Below are 13,807 nucleotides of genomic sequence, written 5' to 3' on the forward strand. Positions count from 1 at the left end.
ATTCACAATCATCTCAATGTCCAATCCTCTTGAAACCATCTACAAAAAATCCTTCCTACACTTCTTGTGAAAATCTTGAATTGTTTGCAAGTCAGATCGTAACTTACCACCAGGAACAATCAGGAACCACATCACAAGTCTAGGACCATGGATCTACAATCCACAAACTCTCTACGATCATGCCTCAACAAGATTAGTCCTTGCATCCATAGATCCATCTATAAGCCCTCTATAATTTCAAGTCAAAACCATGATTTACCACCTCACAACCAAGAGATCTAGGACTCTAGAAAGAAAACAAATCCACCATCAAATCAAGGTCAACTCAGATCTACTTCTCCAACCCAAGTCTTAGTGTAAACTAACTCAGCTTCACAAGGTAGGAGAATCCCCAAAAGGAGATGTCCTAGCCCCCAGCCAATAACCACACAATGAAAACACAACAACAAGAAGAAATAATGCAAGATCTGATACCAAATCACAACTCTTTATTATAAAATATAAATGATTATATGCAATGTGCCAATCTATAAGTCCTTCCTGATTATGGGCAAATACAAATTTTTTTTTACAATAATAGTTCTCCAAGATACCTCAAGATCCAACCCAAACACTAGCTAGTCTAGATCCACACTCTGGTAGAAACCTCCAAGGAAGATCTCAACTTATGCTCACAAGCCCACCAAGCAATCTCCTTTTTTTCCAAGCCATAGCTACTAGCCCTTCTCAAACTTCATCCAAGATCCAAGTGTAAACTACCTCACATTTGGTGCTCTATCAACACATTCACAACTCTATCACAATCCTACTATAAACTGCCTCACATTTGATGCTCTGTCCACAAACTTAGGAAAATCTGCTCTTTAGCTACTCTCCACACTCACTCTTCCTTAAAATGAATGAATAATGACTAAAGGCTTCACCAAAACCACTAATTATACCAATCTAAGCCACAAGTCATTCAAGAACACAAATTAAATGCCAAAAGTTAGCCTCCAACAACAATTAAATGCCCAAAAATCAATATCTGAGTAAAATCATGATATCTCCTAGCCTCGATTGAATGAGAGCTCATGATTCAAAATAAATGTAATAATTTAGGTCCTCTACAACTCTTGAAATGGACAAAGGCTAATTTATTAAGGATATTTTTGCATCCTTCCCAAAATTCATGCATAGAAACCCATCGTGCAAACTGCCATAAATCAATACTCTAGGAGAATTTTTGTATCTCCCAACTTATAATGAATTAGGACTAGAGCCTTTGATAAAAGGAAGTAATCTAGGCCAAATTCAATCCTAAAAATATGAATCCTCTCATTTGTTAAGAATAATTAGTTGCATGACCTGTAATAGGCACCCAGAAACTAGAAAATATAGCTCCAATAACAAGGTAAAAATAACTCTAGTTTCAACATGATGACTCCAATCTCTTTGTGCACATAGGAAAAGGTTCCCCATGTGTCTCCAAAACATACCTAACCATTAAAATCATAACTCCACAAAAATCCAAGCTCAATACTCCTGCATCAAGATCCATATCCATTAAAGACAAGCATAAACATAATGCACCAGAGAGAAACAACAGGCTATACCTCTCAAGTAGCAAACCGTCGAGTAGACCAAGAGTGGGGAATGAGAATTCTTATCAAGATATCTAAGTCTCCAACCAAGAATCATCTAATAAGAATCTCCTCTCAAGTCCATATCAAGTGAATTCCCCTCAGACCTCCTGCTAAAACCAAACAACTGTCCCAACAAATAATTCTCTAATCCAAGAGAAATCAGCATCACCATTGTCCCTAAGTATCCATGAGCACCTGTAACCAATAAATCTATGCCAACTCCAAATGAAACATAGCAATATCATGAAGTATCTAGAAAATGATCAATGAACTCAACAGCAAGAAAGTAAACCAAGATCAATGTCAAAGTTCCAACCATGGCCTTAGGAACATAAAAATGACAACATGATCTAAGCATCTCAACCAAAGAGATAACATGCTCCATATGAACATACTATAACATGTCAAAAATCTAAAAACATATCAAGAGCATACCATGACATAATAATGAAACCATCATCACACCAAGGATAACATGTCAAATGAAAGTATAAACCATGTTGAATCTTTACCAAGAACCTTGTGAGTCCTCAAGATGCAACCATCTCCACACACCATGAAGAAAATCAGCTCCAAATATCATGAAGAACCATCTCCACATACCATAAAAATAATTAAGAACCCCATGAGTCCTCAAGATCTAACCATCTTCACACACCATGAAGATAACCAAGTGCACCATGCAAATGTTAAAGATGCTTCTGTAGCAACAAGATCTAAGACAAACCTCCAACATTTGCAAACATTCAATCATTATATCAATGCCAATAAGTCCCACTCAACCATCGTACAAAGGCATCATAAAATATATCTCCTACATGAAGATCCTCTAGGTCTACACTTACACAACCAAAGTTTCAGTACCAAGTGAAACCAAGATCTCCAAATCAAGAAGACATAAACCAAACCAGGAACTAATCTTGCACTGTCACCTCATTACTGCCAGAAGCTCTCACTAAACTGTGTATCCAATCTATCCATGTCATCATGATGAAAAACCATCCACTAACCATGAGAATCAATCAAGGCATCAAACCATCAAAGAACTCAAAGTGCACATCATGAACTCCTCAAAAAAAATCAAATAACCATGATCCTCAACCTAAAAGATATACCACCATAACCAAATTAGAAATCCAAACCAATGAACATCAAGGATGTACCTATATATCTATTCATGTCATGTCAAAATCCATGACACCATGATCACATCCATGAACCGAGCATCTGACTCTTAAAGTGTCCAACTTGTCAGCATAAAATAGTCAACCATAATTGTCCACCATGACTATACATGGTAACGACATCTCATCCCTTCTACATGAATAAAAAAATCAGCAAATCATGTGACTTAGAGCATAGAAAACCCAAATCCAAGCCATCAATTTGCATATGCACCAATAATGAAAGATCAATGGGCAAAGACAACCCCATGTCCAAGCCATAAATACAACTTGTAAGTATAGATTGCTTACAACATTGCACAACTTGTAGACTCAACAAGTCATCATACATATCCAAACCAAACACTGATAATCATATCATCATGACACCAATCTAAACTATGAACTGTGTATACAATGACATCAAATCTTAAATCTTCAAACATACAATGTCACAAACTCCAAATGTTACCATAGTCAATATATACCATAAAATGTTCAGATTAATATATCACCCAAACCTACACCAAATTTGAACCAATGTGTAGAGCTCTCCAAGTGCTTTATATTGACTACTCAAAGTCTAAAATCTGACTTCATATGCCCAAGTGATGCCCTAATTTGTGCTCAAAATAAACATCATCTAAATTTTGGGCTCTTAAAACCTAATAAAATTTCAAAATCACATAACTAAACCTATACTGAGTTGTAGTGCTCTAAATTAGTTTCCAATGCCTGTATGAAGTCTGAAATTTGATAGCCTGAGAGAAAGTTATGTCTATTTTACTAAGATAGTCTTTTTACCATTTTCACTGTAATTTTTTTTATAACAAAAATTTCAACCAGATTAAATTTGATGGTCATCATGGGCTGAAACTAAAAAACTCTTTCATTTCTTCTAAACATGGCCAAACTAGGGCATATTATATATCAAAATTTATGGAAATGTCAACCTAGATCCAATGGTGAGATCTATTTTTACCCAGGACATCATTTATGCAAGCTACCCCCTAAAACCCTCATTTAAATGAAACATCTAAAAAAAATCCATTTGACCAATAATTTCACATGACCAAAATCTACCAATATCTCATCATACCAACAAATCCAAAACCCTCAGATCTGCAATAAAAAAACTTATATATCTTGCCCTTTATTTTATCCTCTCATGCATTCTTGTGGATTCAATCTAGGGTTACAATAATAAAACCATAGCATTGATACCACTTGTAAGGAAACTCACAAAAAATAATATAGCCATTTTCACATAACTGACAATAGATCTAAAATAAATATGCAATTGAAATCCACATGCAAGAGATTAGACAACATACCCAAAAAAATTGTGACACAAGATATACCCTAGAAAACCCATCACCATGTATTATTCAGAAAAAATATCATTTCTATACAACTATGGAAGCCTTCAAAGCCATAGCCACTACCAAGCAATCTATATGAACAAGCATGAATCCACACATCACATGCCATGCTTCCAACCTTCACAAATGCTTGCTTGGCTAACTTGTCAAGCCTTATCCTACTCAACTCTTTCCTTTTCCCTTTTCTCTTCTTCTTCTCCTTGTCTCTACAACTACCCTTGTGGTTGCTTATATAATAACAAGTCCCACAAAACTACCAAGTGGTATTACATAAACCATGTGCTACCTGACCCATTCACCCCACATTTAATATTAGAATTTTAATTCTTGTCTCTAATATTAAATAATTACATGAAATATTATCCCAATGTTACAATACAACTCATCAAGTACATCCCATGGGAGTCTTTCCATGTTGCATATCCATCTAGGTGCAACATTACATAATAAAATAAAATAATACAATATAAAAATATTATGCAATGTGTGCAACACCCATTATCTCAAAACCCTCTTAGTTACTCCTCTTATATTTTCAAAAATTGGTATCAGATATTTTGGTGCTTGTAGAGAAGGTTTCAAGGACCTAAGATAAAGATCAGGATGTCTTACAGAAAGGAGATCCTCAAGTTAAAAAAAATTAATTCAATACATGGTAGGAACTTATGAAGTTACATTTGGAAACCATCAATGATTCAAGTCTAAAATATCTCAATGCTAAGTATGTGGCACCTATTGGAACTATGATTGTTGAAGAAATTAAAGAGAAGAAGAACTAGAACATTATGATGATTGATATTGCTTCAACTCTCAACTATGCCAAATTTGATGAAGTAAAAGACTGTGGTACTTCGTATGAGATGTGGATCAAGCTAAAATCCATTTATGGAGGAGATGATAATTTAAGAAGAGCCAAAGCTGCAAGTATTAGAGGACAATTTGATCAAATAAAGATGAGAGAAGATGAGAACATTGCAAAGTAGAATGATAGAATCAAAGCCATTGTTTGTGCAATCAAAACCTCAGGAGGAAAGATTGAAGATGAAATAGTGGTAAGTATGTTTCTTAGAACACTTCTTCCTATTTATGTAATCAGATTTTTGGAAATTCAAGAGATGAGATGCAATCCAAAGAATGATATAACATTGGATGTAGAAGTTGGAAGATTGACAAAATTTGAGCTAGATAACTATGATAATTATGTTCCTAGTTCTAGCAATCTTGAGTCTACATTTGAAGCCAAGTTGTCACTCAAGAAGAAAGCTAAAAAGTCTAAAGGAAAACAATCAAAAAGTGAAGAGGAAGACATTTGTGACAGTGATCTTGAAGCCACAAAAGCATTACTTGCAAGAAGGTATCCCAAAGGCAAAGGAAAGTACAAAGGTAAAATTCCTTTAATCTATTTTTCTTGTGAAGAAGTTGGTCACATAGCCACAAGGTGTCCAAATAGACAAGACAAAGATGAAAAGAAGAACATAAAGTACAAAGGAAAAAAATATTTTAAAAGCTACAAGAACTACAAGGACAAAGGTAAGAAGTCTTGTTTTATGGCTAAAGATTCAAATAGTAGTGATGATGATGAAATGGTCTGTATTGCTATAAAAGATGGATCTAATGATGAAGAAGATAAAATGGCACTTATCTCTCATGTTAGTACAAATGATACATGGATTATTGATAGTGGATGTTCACATCATATGACTGGTGATGAAATAAAGTTTGAATATATGGAACATTATGATGGTGGTAGTGTAAGATTTGGAAACAATGAACCATGTTGCATAAAGGGAAAAGGTTATATCTCACTAACCAATGAACTTATATGTGATAATGCTTATTGGGTTGAAGGACTTAAGCATAATCTACAGAGTGTGGCACAATTGAATAATATTGGATTCAAGGTAGAATTCATGAATGGGAAGGCCAAGCTTCTAGATGGAAAATGAAATCTAGTTGGGTCCAGTAACCAAACAAAAGGTAACTTATTCTACCTAGATCTTACAAAAAGTTCATGTTTCATTGGTCAAGTAGAAGAAATCTAGTTATGGCATAAGAGGTACTTGTGTCATGTGAACTTTGATAACCTAATCAAGATAAGAAAAAACAAAAGAGTGAGAGGTATTCCTATTTTGAGGAAACTTGATATGGGCCTATGCAAAAATTATCAAATTGGTAAGATGGGAAAGAAAAATTTCAAAAGAAGGAACTATCATTTTGAAGAAGTCTTGGAGCTAGTCCATACAACCTATTGGAATTGTGAGCTATAGTGAAGATAAGTACTTTATTTTATTTGTTGATGATTATTCTAGAATGATGACTATAATGTATCTAAGAGATAAGTCTTAAGCTTTTCAAAAGTTTAAGTGTTATCTGGCAAGAGTAGAGAAGGAAACAAGAAAGAAGCTAAAGTGTTTGAGATCAGATAGAGGAGGTGAATTCATTTCTAATGAGTTCAATGAATTTTGCATTGAAAGAGGGATAAAAATACAAGTATCAATCCTTGGTACACCATAGAAGAATGGTATAATAGAAAGAAGGAATAGATCAATCATGATTGTGCAAGAACCTTGATGATAGAAAAGAATGTTACAATCAAATACTAGAAGGAAGTAATCGATACAATAGTGCATACATTAAATAGAGTACATCTAAAGAAAGACTCCAATCAAACTCCTTATGAACTATGGTATGACTACAAACTTAATGTAAGTTACATGAAAGTATTTGGTAGCAAATTTTATATTCTGAAAGAGACTAAGAAAGGTAAATTTGATGTCAAAGGTGATGAAGACATATTCCTAGGATATTCTAGCAGAAGTAAAGCATATAAATGTTTGAATCTGACAACTCATAAGATTATAGAAAGTGTACACATGAGAAATGATGAGTTTGCATAAAAGAGTGAAGAAGAGAGTAGCAAAGAACGTAAAGATTACATAAAGTTTATTTACTTTGGACGTAATACATTGCCAAATTCAATTGGAAGTTAGTAGACTTCACCTCTTGAGTCCCCAAAATCTCCAAAAGCACATGAATTGTATCTAGTATAACCTGAGTCATAGTCTAAAGGACCTGAGTTGTAGTTAGAGGCTACCAAGTTGCAACTAGTGCAACCCGAGTTTGAATCTGAAGGACCTAAGTCAAGGATATTGGGAGCCAAGCATGATGAAGAATATCATGGCAAGGAAAGTGGAACAAGTTCAAGATCCAAAGTACATATGTTAGCAAGATATGTTAGAAGGCACCATGCATCTAATTAGATCATTGGAGACAAGTCAGATGGAAGTATGACAAGGAACAAATTGAAAGGTACATGTTTGCTTACTAAATTTGAAACTAGATCAGTAAAAGATTCTTTGGACAATGAAAGTTGGATTGAGGCAATGAATGAAGAGATAGAATATATAGAAATGAATAAGACTTGGACTCTTATTCCTAGACCCAAGGATAAGAATGTAATTAAGACAAAGTGGATTTTTAGAAATAAGCTAAATGAAGATAGAGAAGTTTCAAGAAACAAAGCAAGGTTAGTATGCAAACACTATCAAAAAGAAGGTATTGATTATGGTGAAACTTTTGCTCTTGTTGCAACATTAGATGGTTTTAGGACCTTACTTGCTTATGCTACACAAAAAGGATTTAAAGTTCATCAAATGGATGTGAAATATACATTCTTGAATGTAATGTTTAAAGAGGAAGTCTACATAGAGAAACCTGAAGGTTTTGTAGATCCTAGCAAAAAGGATATGGTTTGCAAGTTGCAAAAAGCATTGTATGGTCTCAAACAAGCTCTTAGAGCTTGGTATGAAAGACTTCATAAATATTTGATGAGAATTGGTTTTTAAAGGAAAAACATTAACAATAGCCTATACATCAAAGAAGGGCTAGATAAGAAGATTGTGTTGGCAGAGATCTTTGTGGATGATACATTGTTTACTAGAAACGATGACTTGTGCAAAGCTTTTTCAAAGGAAACGAGAAAAGAATTTGAGATGTCCATGTTCAGAGAGATAAACAATTTTGTTGGATTGCAAATTCAATAGAAAAAAGATGGTATCTACATTACTCAATATAAGTATATCAAGGAGATACTAAAGAAATTTAAAATGGAGGATTCAAGACCTATTGGAACACCTATGTCTACTAGACATAAGATTTTCAAAAATGATGATTCCAAGGAGGTAGATCAGACCATATATAGATCAATGATTGAAAAATTGAAATATGTAGTACATACAAGGCTTGATATTACATTAGCAATTGGTATGGTGGAAAGATTCTCAGCTAATCCTAAAGAAAATTATATGATGGCAATCAAGAGAATCATGAGGTATCTAAAGAGTACTGAAGACTATGGATTATGGTACAAAAAAGGAAGCAATTTTGATTTGCAAGCATTCATAGATGTTGATTGGGTAGGAAGTGTTGATGACAAGAAGAGCACCAGTGATGGAGCATTCTTTCTTGGTAAAAGTAATAGTGTCTTAGAAAATTAAGAAGAACTACATTTCTCAGTCTACAACAGAGGCAGAGTATGTTGTAGCAATAGTTAATTGTTCTAATGTTGTTTTTTTCAAGCAACTATTAGTAGGTATGAAGGTAGAAATCAATGATACAGTGGTTATCTTTTGTGATAACACCAGTGCAATTAATATAATAAAGACCCTTGTGATGCACACCAAGACCAAGTACATTGTAATAAAATATCATTCTTTGAGAGAATTGGTGCAAGATAAAGAGGTAAGATTGGAATATGTGAATACTAAATTGCAAATTGTAAACATATTCACTAATCCATTACCTAAGGATGCATTTATGTATCTAAGAGGTAAGTTAGGATTCATTCCCCTATCTAAATCTCGCTAATGAATTTTAGTGATGCATCAACTAGAGCATGTTGAAGATCCGTCAAGTTGATGTAGTATTGAAAGGGTAGATTACATATAAATCTATACATGAGGTACATTGATATTCACTAAATATTTTCTTTGGCATAAGATGCCAAAGAGGGAGAGCTTGGTTGTCATATCATAGAAATTTTCTAAAGAGGAAGAGTTTACTGTCATAGTCATACATCAAAGAAATTTTGTTTGAAGATGTCAAAGAGGTAGAACTTGGTCTGATATCAAAAGGATAGAGTTCACTATTAGAAGATGTTGAAGAAAGAGTTTGCTAACAGAGGGAGAAATTGAAGTCAGAGGTAGTTCACATTGATAGAGGGAGTTCTCATGGATGAGAATCAAAATGAAACTAAGGATGTTATCCTTACAATTATTTTTCTCTAAAATTTCATTATGTTATGACATGTTGTGTTGCCATCAATGCCAAAGAGGGAGATTGTTGAAAATAATTGATCAATTGTATATTGTCTTTGATGTTACACAAAATGTTATATCTTTACTAGTCAGTGTATGTCGAGCTCACTCAGGCAATGAAGATAGTTTCCTATGTTTGTCGAGCATTCTAGTCTTTGCCAAGTTTAGAAGATAGTGTTTACCAAGTTCATTTGAGCATCAAAGAGAAGTTCACTAAAGTTAAATGTTAACTGAGCTCACTCGGTTAATGAAGGAAAGTTTCATGGAGCTAGTGCTAACCAAACTCACTTGGTTACCAAAGGAAGTTAGTGCAGATGTAGTGTTAGCTAAGTTCACTTGGTTAACATAGGAAAATCATTTTTGAGTTAGTATCTACCAAGAAGGGTTGGCTAATGAAGGATTTTCTTGTTTTAAGTTTAATTGATTTGTTTATTGGTTATAGCCGACTAGGGAGATGAATATTAATTACTCTAAGATATATTCAAGTTGACTTGACAATGTTTATGTGATGTCCCCATTTTGACATATAATTCAAATAGGTATTATATATAAAGTAATACCAATAATTAAAATAATGATGTTATATTAGAATAATATTTAGTAATACTATTATAATCATATAATATTTTATAAATCATGTTAGATTTATAAATAGAATATTATATTATAACCATATAATAATATCATACTATGTATACCATATTATAATATAATTAATAAAATATTAATAATCTAATATAATGATGCTTAAGATATATTTCAATGTAATAATACTATATTAATAATGTACTATAATGTATAGTTGATATATTAATATATATTATAATATGATTGTTAATATAATATATTAACTAAGCCTATTAATATAAATATGTTATTAATATAATATAATTATTAATAATATAATATGAAAAGATGTGGCTCTTACCATTAATATGTATATATATGAGGAATAATAACATTGAAAGGAAATCAGGAGATAAAAATATTATAAAACTCTTACAAATACAAGTCAAATAAATAATGTTCCCAAATGGGACATTACAAGTGGTATTAGAGCTTAGATCCTGCCAGCCTGTGATATAGATATTAAAACTGCTTTTCTACATTGAAGCACATTTGGACATTTGATGATCTGAGAGAGTGAATTTGTGGAAAGTGTAGTAAAAAAAGATCACCAAAAACATTAATTCTTAGAGAACGATGAGATTTGGATACAAATCACTTGGTCAAAGATGGAAATCAAACTAATGACACCAAGCCTATAGAAGAAGATGATACTGGAGTATGTGTGCAAGACGAAAGCATATATGTTGGTTTTCCATGTCATTACACATCAAGAGTACAGTATTCCTATAGTGTGTATTTCAACAGCAATTGTTTTGGGATACGAGAAGATACCTACTGTGTATCTAATTGTGAAGTGACATTTTTTGTTCATAACCATGTTTGATATTTGTTTTAAAAGAACAAAGCACAATATAATTGAACTTAAGTAAAATAGTGATACCCTTTTAGAAGTTAAATAATTGTTTTTGCTGGCCATTGATTGGCGAAGACTGTTTATTTTGGCTTTTGGATACAAAAGTTGCATAGAATTATTATGGAAGAAGTATATTAAGTACAATGTTAATGAGCCAATTTATATTTTAACGCGAGTTTTGCAGCGAGAAGCTACTATTTTTTGGAGAATACTACAGAAGTTGAACAATATTACTGGAGTAATATTACCATAAAAAAATCTTTCTGTAACATAGAAGGATTTTATTCAGCATAACGATATTACATTCAACATTCTTAAGCATTGATATTGCAAACCAAAAAATGAATTAGAGGAAATAGTTTATTCAGACGTTATACTAGCAAGATCATACAAGACAGGAGGTTCCAACTCAACACTACTATGTACAATTATTTTTGGAATCATTCCTATGTATATTTAACAACATTAAATATATTGGGGCCTCATCATTCTAGGTTGACTATATTAGCAAATCCATATTCCTTGTGATTAAGAGAAGGCAATAGCATTTTTCTCTCAATCACTTGCACCCCTATATTACGATGATTACTCTATCATTCATAGAATTTTGGAGGAGCTTTCTCAATATTGAAATGTAAACAAAGATTTATAAATATAGTGGTACTGTAGCAGTCACTCTTGAGTAGCTGAGGATTATATTATGTGGAGAATTAATAGTGGCAAATCATTTTTATATGATGTTTTGGATAACCTGTCAGAACCGTGGTGTATTACACAACAAAATAGAAGTGTTTGGAGTTTGAATTTAAGGTTTAATGGCATCATGAAAGAAGCCTCGAGGAATTTTTATATACTTTTGATGAAACTTGAGTAGAGTTTGAGAGAAAATGAGGAATTAAAATTTTTGTTGAATGTTCTTTTTTTCTACAGAATTGTATTGAAGTTCCCCGTGAAAATTTTGAGAGAGTTGTGAACTATGATAAAATGCTAGCTATGCCAAATTTTATGGAAAATAGATATAGAGCAATAAATTCTAGTGAAAATTAAGAACTTGTGAAATAGCAAGGTTGTAATTATTTTGAGTGAAAAAATGGAGCTAGATAAAAAGATAATAAATGGAAGTTGCATTTTTTTAGAAGGAAGAAATGTTGATAATTGTGGTGAACAAGCAAGATTGTGATGAATGATTTTTGTTCTTCCTTTCTTTGCTATTTTTTCCTTCTTCACTTTACAACACATAAGAATTTTGATAGATCAATGTTAATTAGTCATACTAGGATTAAAGTTTATGCCAATTCAAATTCTAGAAAAGTTAAAGTGATCTATGGGGAAAATTAATGTACAAATACAATAGTCATATCACTATTTGGCAAGTTCATAAAGGAGGAATTATTCCTTATTTTTTTGATGGAGCTTTGGTAGGTCAATGAGGGTGAATTGACTCTTTGTAGTGAAGTGAAGTCTGAGTTCTAGATCAAAACAAACAATAAACATAGTCAGAAAGATACAAAGAATACATAGGACATTTTCTAAATAAAGATCTTGATTGGAAGGACCCATCTTGCCCTCAAATTTGAAGGATGACAAGATCCAATCTTAAGGCATTTGATTCTTCGAGATTGTTGCAGAAGGAAAAATAATAAATAAAGAGATATAAAGTGGTGAATAAAATCACCTCCTAAGTAGACCACCTTGATGGATGTCAAAGGCTGCCATCAAGGCCAAGGGGGCCAAAGTTTCACTCTTGGACTTAGGTAGGATATTTTACCTCCTAAGCAGACCACCTTGATGGATGTCACTAGCTGCCATCAAGGCCAAGAGGGCCAAAGTTTCGCTCTTGGGCTTAGGTAGGAAGAATAAGATTACCATCTTAGTAGACCACCTTGATGGATGTCAATGGCTGCCATCAAGGCCAGGAGGGCCAAAGTTTTTCTCCTGGGCTTAGATTGATTAAGACTTGACATCATGTCAACTCTATTCAGTTAAGAATTTGCCGAGTAGACCACCTTGATGGATGTCAATGGCTGCCATCAAGGCCAAGAGGGCCAAAGTTCTGCTCTTGGGCTTGGTAGGATATTGGTTCAGAACAAATTTATCATGACTAATCTTTTCTTGAAGCTATTATATACATGTACATGCTAATAATTATTTGTGTGTGTAGGTTCCACAATCAAAAGGTGTACTAGGGAACTATATGTTATAAATCATTCCCCTTACTCTACTTCATTGTGAAAAATAATGTATGATGTGTTTGCATCGTGTTTGCTCCATGTATTCATCTATTAGCATCATGTCCACTTCATGTTTTCATCTGTCTACATTGTGTATGCTTTGTGTTTTCATTCATGTATATTTCATAAATCTCTCTGGTCTTTGAATACAAATATGTTGTGTCTATGACAATAGCTTATGTGTGAAAGGTTTTGCTTGAGGGCAAGCAAATTTTGAGAGGGGATGACTATGATGTCCCCGTTTTGACATATATTTCAAATAGGTATTATATATAAAGTAATACTACTAATTAAAATAATGATATTATATTAGAATAATATTTAGTAATACTATTATAATCATATAATAATATCATACTATGTATACCATATTATAATATAATTAATGAAATATTAATAATCTAATATAATGATGCTTAAGATATATTTCAATTTAATAATACTATATTAATAATGTACTATAATGTATAGTTGATATATTAATATATATTATAATATGATTTATAATATGATATAATAACTAAGCCTATTAATATAAATATGTTATTAATAATGTAATATGAAAAGATGTGTCTCTTACCATTAATATGTATATATATGAGGAATAA

Source organism: Cupressus sempervirens, chromosome 6, assembly GCF_028749045.1.
Source record: "Cupressus sempervirens isolate cs-2001-9-10 chromosome 6, ASM2874904v1, whole genome shotgun sequence".
Taxonomy (NCBI): Eukaryota; Viridiplantae; Streptophyta; class Pinopsida; order Cupressales; family Cupressaceae; genus Cupressus; species Cupressus sempervirens.